The 16,322-nt window shown below is 34.3% G+C and overlaps 1 long non-coding RNA gene across 1 annotated transcript; it reads right to left on the bottom strand.

Moving 5' to 3' along the window:
• Nucleotides 1-4,667: 4,667 nt before the first annotated feature.
• Nucleotides 4,668-10,778, bottom strand: LOC102018002. The gene is made up of 2 exons (XR_261143.1): nucleotides 10,579-10,778; nucleotides 4,668-4,989 (listed from the first exon to the last, which is right to left on the bottom strand). It is a non-coding gene; the product is annotated as an uncharacterized LOC102018002 (long non-coding RNA).
• Nucleotides 10,779-16,322: the final 5,544 nt, after the last annotated feature.

The following is a 16,322-nucleotide window of genomic DNA, read 5'->3' as shown; positions in this document are numbered from 1 at the left end:
TTATTTAAAACAGAGCCATTGCATCTCAGTAAGCGATATCAAGAATATAATTTGTTAAGATGCCTCTTTATTTGAGGTGCTGTCAGGACTGGCAATGAGAAATGACACAGTTCCTCAGTTGTAAGTGACAGGCGCCACTATATTAGTCCAGCGCTTGTGTATTTCTCTGCTGTTTTTGAAAAATTGCATTTCCTTTGTGTAAGCAGAACAAAAAGAAATAGAAATCAGTTCCATGTGAATTCTGGGGTACTCTATATTAAACTGTAATTGTTTCCTGGTAAAAAAACCAAGCCTGCAAGATTTCCTGAAAAATAATTTACAAGGATGGGTACTGAGTCCAGCTTGTTTTTTTTTTTTTTTCCTTGTGCTTCTGTGATTGATGACACTGCAAGGAGCTGATAGATTTGCTGCTGCTGCATCTCCAGAAAGTTCTTTTTCTTTAAACAAACTGCAATCTTAAAAAAATTCTTACAGTGCATTTACTCTCCTTGCTTCTTGGTTGGTCGTTGCTTTTCAACTTTGGCACGGCTCTGGGGGGACTGAGTTAATGGACTTAGCTGCATCAATACCACCATGAAGACAGCTTGAATGAATTATTCAGGGTAATAGCCAGGCAGAAATTTGTAATTCGATCACGCCAGCTCAATAGAAAGCTCTTTAGAGTTAATTCGGAAAGAATTTTGGCTTTAGCATCCTACAAACCTGAGTTCAAATCCTTCCTTTCCCCCTGCATAACTTATCTATATCATCCAAGCTTTAAGAGCCATCATTTCTTCTTCAAAACTGAATGAACATGTCAGTTTTTGATAAGAGAAAGCAACAAACTTATTGAATGGGACCAGTAAAATGTTGAAAAACACTCTGTATGTTAGGATGGTTTATAATTAATAAAGTTTTAAACATATTCAAACAAAACTTGACCTCCACTCTTTGAAGATCCTGTTATTTTAATAGTAAGAGCTGAAGAGCAAGAGCTAAGCATCCTTAGTCCTTGCTGTGTGTCAGGCATTATGACAGATACATAACATACATTATCTCATTCGTTCCTCAAAAGAGTCTTGGAAAGGATGTTGTGACAGATGCCACTATATCAGTCCAGTGCTTACATAAATCTCTGCTTCTTCGGAAAACATTCCACAAATATGTATCATAGGTTGTTTCATTTTTCTATTTAAAATTATAATATGCATAGCAATTTTTGGCTACACGTCATGTGCTATACACTGTGCTGAGTAATTTACAATCATAATGTCATGTAATTTCTACAATAATCCTATCAAAAAAGTAGTTATCACCACCAAGGAAACAGGCACAGGCTTATTACCCAAATTCACAAAGCTTGCAAGTGGCCTTCCACCTCCCATGAATAGATATCAGCCCCATCTTTCCTATACCTTTTGACCGCCTCTCTTTTTACCTTTTTACTTCTCTAACACTGGGGTACTTTTTAATCTAACACTATAAAAATGTGTAGTGGAACGTGGGGGTAGAAGGAGGCAGTGAGAATTGTGGGATCCTCACTTCTGGCACATTCTCCCGTTCACTGTGCTTCTGAACTCTCTTTAGAACAGTGCAGAAAGTCTAAGGCCAGAGTGTCCTTGCTTCTGCCCACTGGCAAAGCTCAGATGCATAAAAGACATAAAGATCTAGGTATACCATGTCATGCAAAATGAGGAGCATGCTAATAGTCTCCACCTGTACCAGTTTGACTATATACTCAGCATGGCCATCATAAGGAACATGAAGGAGATTGGAGCTTTATGCTTTTAAGGGAATACTAATTAAGTCTCATATTGGCCCTTCTATTCATTCCTACTGTTTGAGTCAGTCATACATAAGAGAGCTTGCTTGGAGATGCTGCACCCATAGAAGATAAGTCATCTTCCAAGTCTACTCTCCTGGGAAGCAGGAAAGGGTAAAAAGTGTGCCTTGACAAATTCTCTATCAAGCTGGGAGGAATGGAAGAAACCTCTCAGTGCCCTAAATGAAATTTCAGAGGTACTTATCCATAAAATGGGAAGATGCATGACATGATTGCATTGGCTTCTCCTGGGGAAGCATGATTTTTTGATGTGCTTCCAGATAATAGAACATCAATAGGCAAAGGGCAACAGACATTTGCTGAATTCTTAAAGATCGGTGGGAGACATTGAAAAAAAATATATATATATTCCATTTCCATTTTGCCAGAAGTGTTAAAAACTCATGTAAAGATAGTATAATATGTTCATCTTAATTCTCAATGTGAGGGGATAAAAAGTATAATGCAGGCACCCATACATATAGCATTGTGCTTAAAATATTTTAGAGACACCCTTATTATTGATTTGTGTGCAGTCTTTGTTTTGTTTTAGTAAAATATTAAGTTAGTAAAAAGAACCAGCAAAGAAACTATAACACTGGAAATTACTTACGTAGTCTTTCTTGGTATATTCTATCCCTATATTCCTTCCTTAAAGTAACCATATCCTAAATGTTTGTCCAGCATCACTTTACCTTCTATTTATGTTATTGCATCATGTTTAAACATTATATTCTTTTACTTTAGTTGCTTTGACTTTAGAAACAATGCATGCAATTATCTGGAATTTAGGATTATTATTTAAAATCATTGCTAAAAAGAATCCATTTTGTTAGATGTAGCTATAGTTCATTGTGTTTGATGCCTGTAAGTTGTTTAAATGCACCACACCTTATTCATTCTTCTGTCAATGGGCATTTGAATTTTTTCACTTTTTGCAATATTTCTTGCTTCAAAAATAATGTTTATTAAGCATTAGTGGTTCAACAAACACTGACTGCTTTTTTAGAAGCACTTCTGCCATTCAGATATATTGTAATGAGATTAATCAAAAGGGAAGAAGTAGCCACTGGATTCATTTTAATCCTTCTGTTGGGGGGAAGTTTATTTTAGTAAGAACTTTGCTTGCTTACCAAGTCCAATGGATGTATTTCTTTAATGATTCTACTTGTCATCCTCTGATGTAGCTATATTTACTAAATAATAATAGCACCCTGGGCAAGTCACTTTGCTCCTTCATCTGTGAAAATAATTAGATCAAATTTTAAAATCTGTTAGATTCACTCTCCAACATCCAGAACCTGAAGGATAGAGAGTGATCTATCTACATTAAGAAAACATAACATTTATTGTACTGTGATTAAGTACATGATACTATATATTTTACACATGGTGTTTTACCTAATGTTTTAAAGACCCTCTGTAGGTAGACATTATTATTATTTCCATTTTGGATGCAAAGAGATTGAGGCACTGAAACAGGAACAAAACCAAAAATACCTAAGATTTTATAGACTGAGCCTAATGAGTCATGGAATGGGGATGGGAATCCAGGCAGTCAGAATCTAATGCCCACCTCTTCAGATGAAGCACTCTGCACTCCTCAAGGGCATCTTTGCCATCTTTCAATTTCCTCAATGTCGTTGTTAAATTCAACCACACAGCTTTCATGTCTAGCTCAAAGTTTTCCCTCCCACAAACCAAGAGTAGATGTTAGAATGCAATGGAATGGACTGGAATGGATTGGTGTGGAGTGGAGTGGTGTGGAGTGGAGTGGAGTGGAGTGGAGTGGAGTGGAGGGGAATGGAATATTTCTTGGAATAAAGCTGTTTGTTAATACTGGCATTTGCATGATTTATTATCACAAACCATTCATGAGCAACTCCAGCAAAAGGAAAGTTGCTTAGACAGAAAATGTATAAACTCTGACAAAGTAGTGTGTGTCACCCAGATTCCACGCTACCCTATGATGGCATATTCTAATGATATTTTCTGTACTTTTAGACATTTCCCATAATATGACTGCAGCACCATGGAAAATTTACTTCTAAATGTAGAAATTAGTGTTATATTTAAATATTTTTGCCAACACATAAAGTTGTAGCATTTGAAGAGTGTTAAATATTATCAGTATATGAAAGCTTCAGCTCATTAGAAAGCTGAAAGAATAGTGTTGCCAACTTTATAATCAGTCAGTCAGTGAACATTCATCATGTGCTGTGTGCAGAATACTGAATTAGGCAGTTATGATAAAAGGAGTGGAGGACTGCATCAAATGATTTCATAATTTAATTGAGGAAATTATCTAAACTTAAAAAGAGCTTATTAAATATCAAATATCAATTTAAATTATATGAATTGAATCAAAATATACTGAAGAAACTTACAGTAATAGAGGTTTTACCAATTAATCAAGGACAAGCTCCAAAGGTAATACAATTTGCAATAAAATCGTAACATGTAGGTAGCACCTACTATGTACATGTCCATGAACTTAGCGCTGTGAAAGTAGTATCTTTAATCTTCACAACAATTGGTTAATAAAGTACAGTTTTTGCTCTAATTATAAGAGGAAAACATGAAGGGCTAGAAGGGTTTCACAACACCACCAGCCATCATCTAGCTAGTGACAGACTGGGTCAAAATCTCAGGTGAAGTAGGTCTGACAAGAAAGATGACATTCAGTCCCTGAGGAAGAAATGTAAGTGAGCTTTGTGGAATGGATCAGATGAGGTGAGCCTCTTTCTAGAGAACAGAGCACAGATGGAAAGGTAAAGGATGATGTGGAAAATTGGAAAGAACTGGATTTTTTTAATGTGTTTGAACTAATTTTAGACTTACAAACAAGTTGCAAAAGTCCTGAAAAGAGTTTTCTTAACTTCTTTATTGTCCTCTAATATTTACATCTTTTGAAATCACGTTGTAATGACCAAGAATAAGTTAACACTGGCACATTTTTACTAATTGATCTTTTGGTTTTACTCAAAATTCCAGTTGTACCGATATCCATTTTATGTCCTGAGATCGCGTCTAGGGTCCCACGTTGTGCTTAGCTGCTGTTTTTCTGCTGTCTGTGCTGCCATCATGCTTTGCTAGTCTTTTCTTAATTCACTTTAATGACCTTGACACTTCCAAAGAACTTTGCTTATTTTGTAGATGTCCTCCAATTTGCATTTTTTGATATTGTCCTATGATTAGAACAAAGTTATTCAGTTTTTTTGCAAAAGTACTACAAAAATAATATCTGTCTTCAACATATAGCTCAAGTTTATGATACGCCCTTTGAATGGCATCAATCAGCCTGGTTTCTCCAATAAAAATTACTTTCTTTTCCTTTTGAATTGATAGGTATTTGGGAAGGGATATTTTGTGACTCTATAAATCCTGTTTTTCCTCAAATAATTCCCCCTCAGATGATTGCAACATTCATTACTGCTATGTTAGCATAATACTGATTCTCAGTTTTCTCTTTTCTTTTACATTTATTGGCTGAAATTCTACTGCAAGAAAGAGCTGCCTCTCTGCTACATTAATTTATTTGGTTATTTATGCATACAGACAATTACCATGGATACTCATTCCATGGGTTAAATCCAATATTATTATTGTTTATTTTGTTGCTGAAATTGGTCTACTTTTGGCTATTAGGCACTCTTCAGGTTGGATCTTGTACTCTTTTGCCTGAACTTTTTAAAGCATTTCATTGATTTCTGGCATCACAAACTTTGGTGGGGGGGGTTATTTTGTATTTTTTTTCCCTGGCTCTAGAATCTTCTCCGAGAAGATTAGAATAATTTTAGTGAAGAATATTGATTAGAAACCAAGATTTGGGTAGCAAACATGCTCTGATCAGTTTTTTACTGCCATTCTCAGATTTGTCTGTTCATTAATGAGCACAAGTTTTTGGTGAAGTGATTGAGAGGTGAATGGGAAAGACTTTAGAGAACTTTGCTTATCGACCTAAGGAGTTGGGATTTGGTGCTGTTGATATTAGAGAGAAATTTTATAAAGCTAGGCAGGAGAGTGGGTGATGGAATTGAGATACAAGAAGATGATTCTCATGCTGGGGAATAAATGCAACAAGCACATGGGCTAAAGACCGGGTAATTAAAAATAATTAGGGAAGGTTATGCACAGCGTGAGAAAGTCTAGCCCTAGAATAAGGGAGTCAGAAGAAGGGAGAAAAGGGAGAAGCAGAAATATTAGAGAAAAATATCTGGTTAGAGATAGCGACAGACATGGGAGGGGGTTGGAAGAAGTGTGAAACTATTCTGTTTGGATTTTAGAGAGCTGAGTAGATGGAGATGCCCCTGGAAACACCAGGAATGACTGACTCTGTGTCAAGAAAGCTTAAATGTCAGTTTTGACATTTCTAGTTTAAAAATTATTAAGACACGTTAAGAGAAACACCTCCAGTAGAGAACCGGAGAGAGTTTACTAAAGATAGATACTGTGTGTTTAAATTCCTGATACTTATGTCTGTACCTCATTTACACTGGATTTTCAGAATAAGAATAGCTAACATTTTTTAACACTTACTTCGTGTCAGGCTTGTGTCAAGCATTTTTCTAGACATGACTTTACTCGGTACTCACGAGAATCTTATTCATATAATTTTACACTTTAGATGGAGAAAGTGAAGCATAAAAGGGTTAATAAACTTGAGCAAAGGGATCCAATTAGTAAGCCATGATACCAAGATTTCATTTGACTTCAATGCATTTACTATTAATCAACACACTGTTCTGAGGAAAAGATAGGTAAGTACATACAGTGACCATACCTAGAACAGACCTTACAAAAATAGATTTTAGACTCTTCTGTGACAATCAAGTCATTGAAAGGAAAAGACTAAATTATGAGAACACAGACATTAATGTAGTGTCTGCAATAAGATGATTTGAAGGGTAAAATGTAAAATATGATTAAAGAGACTAAGTAAGGGAGTGATACAGAAAAAGGAGAGTGATGCACACCAAAAAGGCTGTTGACATTTCAAAAATGAGGAAAACAGTAGTAAGAGGCTTTCATTTCCAGTGACAGTAGGTGAGCTCACTGCAGACCAACATTCCTGCCAAGGACAATTACAAAATCTAGGAAATGTTATGAAGTACTTTTGTGAAGGCATCAGAAAGTGTGTCACAATAGCAAACAGTTAAAGGTCCAAGATGTCAGAGGGAAATGAAACTCCCAGATACATCTAATATGTGCTCAATTTTCCCTTTCTGACATTTTCCAGCTTTCAAGCAGAGCAAGACACTATAAAGAACTTCTGGATGACATGGACCTTGGGGTAAGAAATTAGAGTGCAGGTTCTACCAAAAAGAGAGGACTTTAATGAACATCCTAAGCTTTCAAACGGGACCCAAAGGACTACACTCTGCACATTCATCAACCCTTACATGAAAAAAAGGTCTTCTCCAATTACACTGATCCATAATTGAATTAAAGTAATCTTTTTGACATTAGCCACATTCAAAATGAAACACTGACCCCTTTATAAAAAGGAAAACTCCGTACAAATTTTTTATATACCATGTGTGACCATCATTAAAAGTAACTATTGTTTAAGGGTCAAGAATTTATGCCTAAAATCTAAAATAACAAAAAGCAAAAGAAACAGATTTTTATGTAAAATCTAAATAATATCAGATCTGATACTAAAATACATGTAAGTAATTTATGCAAGAAATAAGAACACAAGAAGAAAATTTTCAGAAGAGGCATAAAAACTATAGGAATTAATACAATGGTAACTATAAAACAAAAATATGACACCTAGAATTCAAACTTAATAGGGAAGAGAATATTAATGAAAACAAAAGTTTATTGAACTACGTTTTGTCAGAATAAATCTGCAAGTTGAATCACAGAGATAAAAAATAATTGGAAATAAATTTTTACAGACATATATAAGATAGTAAAAGGATGCATAACACATGTATAATAGGAGTTATGGGAGAGAGGAGGTAATAGGGCAAAAAAAATACTTGCAGATTAAATGGCTAGGAAATGTTTCAAGCTAATGAAAATATATCATGACAGATTGAAGAAGTGCTACAAATTCTACCAAAAGATGAGAAAAATGAAAAGAAAAACCCATATCTAACAATATAAATGTTTAAGACTTGAGTGACTTTTCAAGCACACAGGAGTGCCCCTGTGGAAACGGCATGAATAATCTCACACACGTGAGGATATCGTCACCGTCTAAAGCTCTATGTGAGATTTCAGCTCCTGGATGGAGCACAAAAATAATGAAGGACACATTAAAAATGTTAGTAAAGACACCTTCCCAGGACCTGTGTCATCTTTTCCTCAAAATGCAGGGAGAAGTATGAAATAGGCACCAACTTTGCTTCAGTGCCCAAAACCAAGCCCATTGCATAAACCCCAGCACCAGACTGGTTCCAGCAGCCCTTTGGCCCAGGTCCAACCAAGCTGCAGTCTACTCTTTCTCTGTAAGCCAGGACCAGATCTGTACCTGCAGGCTGAGGCTCCAAATCCACCTCTGAAGAATGTCCTTTAAGGACACTAGCAGAATGAAAGTAAAGGGACAGAAAAAGTTGTTTCGTGCAAATGGAAAGTAAAAAAGAGAAAAGAAAGCTGTACTGAGATAAACCAGATAGACTATAAGTAAAAAATTGTGACAAAAGAATCAGTCCCTTTGATAAAGGATCAGTTAATTCCTAAACACTGTCTATAATAATATTATCATAGTTAATTTTATAATATTACTAAATATGGATTCAATTCATAATGAGTTTATAACAATTAAAAATGTAGTTCTAGTATCGGAGTACCTAAATATACAAAGAAAACATTAAGAGAACTGAAGAAAGAAACAAACAACAATACAATGACATTAGGTAATTTTAGCATTCCACTTTCAATGATGAATAGATCACAAAGAAAGAAAGTCAACTAGAAAATAGACCTAATACAGTGCAGACCAAACAGATGTAACAGACAGGCATAGAATGTTTCATCTGGGAGCATCAGAATACACATTCTTTTCAAATGCACTTGTAACATTCTCCAGTAAATATCATGTTAGGTCACAAAGCAATTCTTAAAAAACTTAATACATTTCTTAATTTATTAAAATCAAAATCATATCAAGTATCTTCTTCAACCAAAACAGCATGAGGTCAGAAATCAATAAAACAAAAAAGTTGGATAATGCACAAATATTTGGAAGTTATGCAACACTCCCCTTAACAAAAACTGGTTTGAAGGAAAGATCAAAAGGAAAATTAAAGGTTATCTTAAGGGAAATGAAAATGGAAACACAATATACCAAAAAATATGTGAGGAAGCAGAATTATGGAATAGAGAGAAATACATAGTGATAAATATCTATACTAATGGAAAAGAAAGATCTTAAATAACCAAATTTTATATCCTGGATCCAGTAGTTTCCTTGGTGAATTCTATAGACATTGAAAGAATTAAATGCTAAATCTTAAACTCTTCTAAAAATTGAAGAGGAAGGAACACTTCCAAAGCCATTATATAAGATAAGCATCACACAATACCAAATTACAGGTTTCTATTTGCTGATGAATAAGGATGCAAAAATTTTTGATACAATACCAGCAAATTGAATTAATAGCATATTAAAAAATCATACACCATGATCGAGTAGGAATCCGCCCTGTGATTTAAGGGTGGTTCAACATATGCAAATAAATAAAAAAGATAACATTAAATAAAGAACTAAAAACTGTACGATCATTAGAACGGATTCAGAAAAAGCATTTGACAAAATTCAACATCTTTTCATGAAAAAGGTCTTAGCAAATTAGGTACATCATGGTTTACACATAAAATTTTGCCCCAGTAGTCTCATGGTTTCATTGGTGGGGCCTGGTCAGAAGGGGCAGTCACTGGGTGTAACCTGGAGAGGTATGTTCTAGCCCCTAGCATGTATGCATGCTCAGTTTCCTGGCTGCCATGCGGAAAAGGGCTTTTCTCTGCCCTGCTCTTCCACCAGGCGATCTCTGCCTTGGAGCTAGCTAACCACCTACTAAGCCCACTGGAAGCAAAAGCCAAACATCCCCTCCTTTAAAATGTGCATTTCTGATGCTGCGCCTTACTGACAGGAAAATGACTAATGAAAATCAGTGCCAGAGACGTGGGGTTGTTGCTGTAAGTGTGCTTAACCATGTGGTTCAGAAGACTTTGGAAATGGTTTGCAGGAAGAGTTTTAGAAAAAATTGGAAATGCAGATATATTAATAAACGTGATAGCATGAAATTTCCAAATAAATGGTTTGGGAAAACTAATAACCACATCCTAAAGAATGAAAATGGACAATTATCATATAATACCAAAAAAAAAAACCCTCAAAAGTAATTAAAAGTTCAAGACTAAAATTATAAAACTCCTAGAAGAAAACCTAAGGGGAAAATACCTTAACATTAGTTTAGGTACTATTTTTTTGGCTATGACACCAAAAATACAGACAATAAAAGCAAAAATAGACAAATAGGATGGTGTGAAAAACCTCTGTACAGCAAAGGAAAAAATAAACAATGAAAGACAGCTTGTAGAATGCAAAAAATATCTGTACAACATTCACCTGATTAGAGGTTTCAATCCAAACATACAAGGAACTCACAACACAACAGCAAGAGAACAGGTAACCCAATTTAAAAGATGGACAAAGGACCTGAATAGACGTTTCTCAAAAGGCACACAAATGGCCAGTGGTATATAAAATATGTTCTACATCAGCAACCATCAGGAAAAAACCCAAAGAGATATTACCTCACTCTAGTTAAAATGGATGTTATTATACTATGGTTCTCAGATTCTCCCCAAATTCTCAAATGTGGAAAGTGATTGGATCTTGAGGGCATTGTACTCATCAACTGATCGTCCACTAATGATTCCAGGAGTTAAATGTGTTGCTAGGGGGCGGGGGCTGGGTGGAGTTTGGTTGCTAGGAACGTGACCTCTGCGGGTTTGTTCCTGTACCCAGGTCCTTCCTTCTCTGTATACTTCCCAGTCGCCGTGAGTTGAGCAGCTTTTCTCAGCCCTGCTCTTCCATTATGATGTTTCTACTTTGGAATCGACTCACCATGCATGTACGGAAACTAGGAGACAAAACAAGCCTCCCCTCCTTTACACTGGGAGTGCTGGGTATTGTGTGCAGAATAGGAAAGTGATTAAGACAAATAATTCTTCAAAAACAAGAAATAAACGTTGATAAGAATGTGGAGAAAAAAGAAATCTTGTCCACTGTTGAAGGAAATGTGAATTAGTACAGCCATGATGGAAAACAGTATCAGTAGTCTTCCAAGAGAAAAAAATAGTACTATTCTATAATCCAGCAATCCTACTTCTGAGTATACATGCAAAGGAATGAAATCAGTATTGTGAGGCAATGCCTATTTATGATAGCATTGTTTAAAAAGCCAAAAATGGAAAGCATCCCAGCGTCTATCAATGAATGGATGGATAAAGAAAATGTGACCTATATTTACATACAACAAAATATGAAGGAAAGGAATGAAACCCTGTAACTTGGGATAGTACAGTTAAACCTGGAGGATATCATGCTGAACCCAGGTCCCAAATGATAAATACTGAAGGTTCTCACTGATGTGTTGAATCTGAAAAGGTTGAAGTTAGAGAAATAAATAGTAGATCAAGGTTGGCAGGGGCTGAGGTGTGAGGGACTCCAGGAGATATTGGTCAAAGGGTGCAAAGTTTTGGTTACTCAAGATGAATGAGTTATGATATTTAATATACAGCATATTGCTATAGTTGATTGTACTGTACTGTATACTTAAAATTTGCTAAGAGACTGGAGCAAAAATGTTCTTATTCGCATGCAAAGTAACTATGTGAAATGATAGGTTAGTTTGGCTGTGCTAATCATTTTACAATGAATATGTACCTTCAAACATCATATTATGCACCTTGAATATATGTTGGTTTTATTTGTCACTTATATTTCAATAAAGCTGAGACAGGGGAAGGCCTTTGCAAGTAAAAAGTAGCAAATTAAGATAGTAGCCAACTTCTGGGTAAAAGTATCTGAAACAAGGAGACAATAGGATGATATTTTTCTAATTGCTTGAGAAAAGTAAAAAAGAAGAAACAAAAAACCAGAAAGACAAGAGTTTCATCATCCTTCCAAAAGGAAAGAGAGAAAAATAAGATGCTCTCAGACCCCCCTCAGCAGCAGATCTTTACTAAAGGAAATATTATACTACCTTCTTGAGGCTGAAGTAAAATATCTCTGACTAAAACACTGAGATGCTAGAAAAAAATGAGGAAAAATAAAAGAAACATATGTCTATTCTGAATGAATATTTACTTTACACAGAATGCTAAGTACTCTTGCATTATTCAGGTAACAACAAAAATAATTTAAATTAGAAGTTAGAATGTCAGAGACACAGATTACAGACAGGGTAGTAAAAGAATGTAATAACTGTCACTTCAAAAGAAACCAGGAAAAAAATAGAAATCTAGAGCAGGAAGAATAAAGATAAGGTACATTAAGACAACAGATATAAACAAACAGATCAATAATTGCACTAAAAGTAAAATACACTGAAGATTTTAAATTTTAAAAAAATACCACTAGATGATATTTTTTAAAAAAACTACAGATAGCACAACGATGTAGTTTAAATATAGGGAAATAGGAAAGTTAAAAGTAAAATGATGGAAAAGATATATAACACTAAACAAATCAATAAAAACTTGGTATGGTTATATGTCAGAAAACATAGATATAAAGACAAGGAAGAAGAGATAAAACAAGGACTTTTCATAATTATGGTATTCTACTTGTAGAAGTATAAATAAGTGCATGTATGTAACAGAATAAGTACAGCAAAAGCTAGAAATAAAAAAGAGAAAAGTTAACAATTAAAGCCAAAGATTTAACACAATCCTCTCCATAACTGATTGAATGAGTACACTGAAACAAAAGCAATAACAATATAATAACATAATTTTAGTTATGAACATGATCAAAACACTTGATCTATAATGAATGAATTAAATGACTATATTTATTCAAATGTGTATAGAGTATTTACCAAAGTTAATAAGCCTGAATTAACTTAAAAGATTGATATCAAAATATATCATTCTGCACCTAGACTGAAACAATGCAAAACTCAATATCCAGAAGACAAGTTCAAAAATTTACAAATATGCAGATTAACTAACAAACTTTTTATAAAGATTCATAGATAAAACAAAAATAATAAGAAAAACAATTTAGTTCCAAGTATAATAGTATAAAAGTATGAGTTTGTGGGATACCTCCACAGCTGTTTAGAATTAAAATTATAGCCTTAAGAGCAGACACTAGGAAAAAAAAACAAACTGAGAATCAAGTCTCTCACTATTCAGAAAAGAGCAGTGAAGTAAAAAAAAATAAGAAAAAGGAAATAATGAAAAGCAGAAATAAAACAATAAAGAAAAATAGACAACATATTTTAAAAGGCAAAAGTAAATTCAGAGATTTTCAAGTAAAGCCGTAAATAAACTGAGTATCAGTAATAGCAGCACAAATTACCAATATAGAAGCAATGGGAGCTTACAACTGAAAACCCTACGGAGTTTAGAAAGATACGGTTTAAAACCATAAATTTGACAATTTAGATGAAATGTACAAAGTCTTCATAAGACAAAGATTATTAAACCTGAGCAAGAAAAAGATAGCAAATCTGAATCATCCTATAGCTGCCAAAGCATTTGTGTAATTAGAAACCTTCCTACAAAAAAATTCTACACACAGAAAGTCACTGGTGAATTTTTCCAACTATTTAAAATAGAAATAACATAAATCTTACTCAAAGCCTTCCAAACAATAGAAAATAGAAACTCATAAGTTGGCATAACTTTAATACAAACTTGGATGAGGACGTTACAAGAAAAGAAAAACATTCTCTCATGAATGTCGATGCATATGTCTTCAAATTATTGGCCACTGACTCAAATCTAAGTTGAGGTTGTTCCAGGAATGTAAGATTGAATCAATATTTGAAAATTAACCATGTTCACAGGATAAAAGAGAAAAAAAGTCAGATGATTCACTTAATACGTAAATGCAGAAAGAATGACTGAAAAAAAATCAACCACTATTTATAAGAAAGACTCATAACGCACCTTGGGAGCAGCGCAGACTTAATCGGGTCAGAAAATCTTCAAAACATGTTGCTGCAAGCACTGTGCTTGACAGCTGCTGGAACGTTTCCATCTGAAGTTAGTGGACAACAAAACTCACCGTTACTTTGTCAGTATTGTACAGGACGTCCCATCTCTTCTGTAAGTCGTTATTTACAGAAGACATATTTAGAGATGCACAAAATTCAGAAATTCTTCAGATAAACTGATAATTTACAAGTCATTCCACATAAGCTCTCTGAATGGAAATCAACTGTCATTTTATCAGCAGCAAAAAATAAGAAAACAAAATGCAACATAAAATAAAACCTGAGTACATTTAATATATAATAAATCTATTTCTATATATACATATATATGGACAAATTATATATAGAAAACTACCCAAAGGGTAGTACATTAGGAGACCTAACTAACTGAAAAAGCACATCAAGTTCATGAACAAGAAGACTCAATATTAAAATACGGCAGCTTTCTCCAAATTGATTTACGTATGTAATGCTATCCAATCAAATCCCAGAGTAGTTTATGGGTATGTGTGTGTGTCTGTATAAACTCTCAAATTTGACATGGAAATGCAAAAAGCTATTTTTTTTCTTTTACATTTTTTTATTTTAAAAAACAAACAAAAATATATGAACAAACACACATACATTTACAAAATAATACAAGAACAATACAAGCAATACTGAAATTCAGACAAAGTGATAGGAAATTAACAATGGTTGCTGTATTACATATTGATTTCTTCAAGTGGTTACTTGAAGTGAGACTGATCAAATAATTAATCATTAACTGTTCCTTTCAGTAAGGCCATCGAAATCAGTAGTATAACTATGTTAGCTATCCTGTATGTACATACATACACAATTTCCCCTACTTTCTTTTCTCTTTTCCTTCATCCCATTTGCTCTTTACTGCTGAGCAGTTTTCTTTCATTTCACAGTGTCTATCATGCCTCCTAATTTTATTCACTCTTAGGCAAATTTGTGATGAGTTCTTTGAAAATAGATGATATACTCTATTAGAAAAATATTAAATAATATTTGTCTCATTTGGATGATGCTTGTTTCCCAAGACAAAAATATTGCAAGTTAGCACCATAAATACGTGTTTTCTCCTTTTATCATCCCTACCACTACTACTTGCATCCAAGTACCATCATTTTCACCTGTAGGAATCACTAAGCTTCCTAAGTACTGACTTTAATTCCACCTTTGTCCCTTCTGTCAAATCTTAAAACAGTAACTTGAAAGATTCTGCTTAAACATAAGCCTCTCTGCAGTTTCTTAAACATATTAAGCACATTTCTACCTCAGGGCAATTTGCACCCACCTGTCTCTCCCTTGGAGAGCTTTTTTCCGATTGCCCGTATTCTTCTCTTGCATTTTCTAGGTCTGTACTCAAATCGCTTTCCCTTTCAGGCCTTCTTTGCCTACCCTATTTGAAATAGGGATCCCTGACCCCAACCAGCACTTTGGATCTCCTTCTCTGTTTGTTCTCCTCCACATTAATTGTCAATTTCAAATAAATTACTCATTTTACTTATTTATTTGCCCCTGCTTCGGGATAGAATTAGGTCACCTATTTGTTCACTGGGTACTACCTATAGCAGTGTGTGGCATGTAGTAGGCCCTCAATAAATATGTGTTAAATGAATTAAATAAACAAATACATTCGTGACATGAATGAAACTTTAAAATTGCAAGATGAATTTCATGGGAAAAGCTACTGTGATATTTCATTGCATTTTTATTTTATCTTTCACATTCTTATTTAGTCTATTTTTCATCAGACTCCACAGTGAGACCTTCAGGGGCCCATAAAGACCATATTTTATAGTCAAGATGGAATGTTCCATGACACAATGAGTGAGGAGCAAGAAAGCATAATTCTGCCATGAGAGTTGAGCATTTTAAAGTTGGCTTCAATATTTTTTAGTACATTCATAAAATGTTTAATGAAAGTGTTATAAAAAAAGAAGAGTGATTTTATTAAGAGAAAAATAAAAAGTTTTGTGTTGTTGTAAGAGATCATCTTTTGGTTTGGCACTCAAAGTGAACTGAAGCAAGAGGACAAAATGGGCTGGAAAATAACTGATTTGGTGTGTTATTTATAATCTAAAATGGAACATGTTCCCAAGGAAGTAGGTTATTTCTTTATGCACATATAAATTTGAAATTAATATAATAAAGAGTCAAACACTTTTGGCTAAGGAGGACAGTAAGGTCAGATGTCAAATTCGTAATAAAAACATTGCTGCACCTAGACTTAGAAACTTATTCTCTGATCTTTTTAGGGTTTTTCAATAAGACTTTTTGATAACTTTCTCCCCTCCTTTTCACCATTTTTATAACTGCAG

This window comes from Chinchilla lanigera, unplaced genomic scaffold (assembly GCF_000276665.1).
Source record: "Chinchilla lanigera isolate Chin_1 unplaced genomic scaffold, ChiLan1.0 scaffold00024, whole genome shotgun sequence".
Taxonomy (NCBI): Eukaryota; Metazoa; Chordata; class Mammalia; order Rodentia; family Chinchillidae; genus Chinchilla; species Chinchilla lanigera.
Note: the sequence above shows the minus strand (reverse complement) of the source record. Positions and strands in the feature narration are given on the sequence as shown.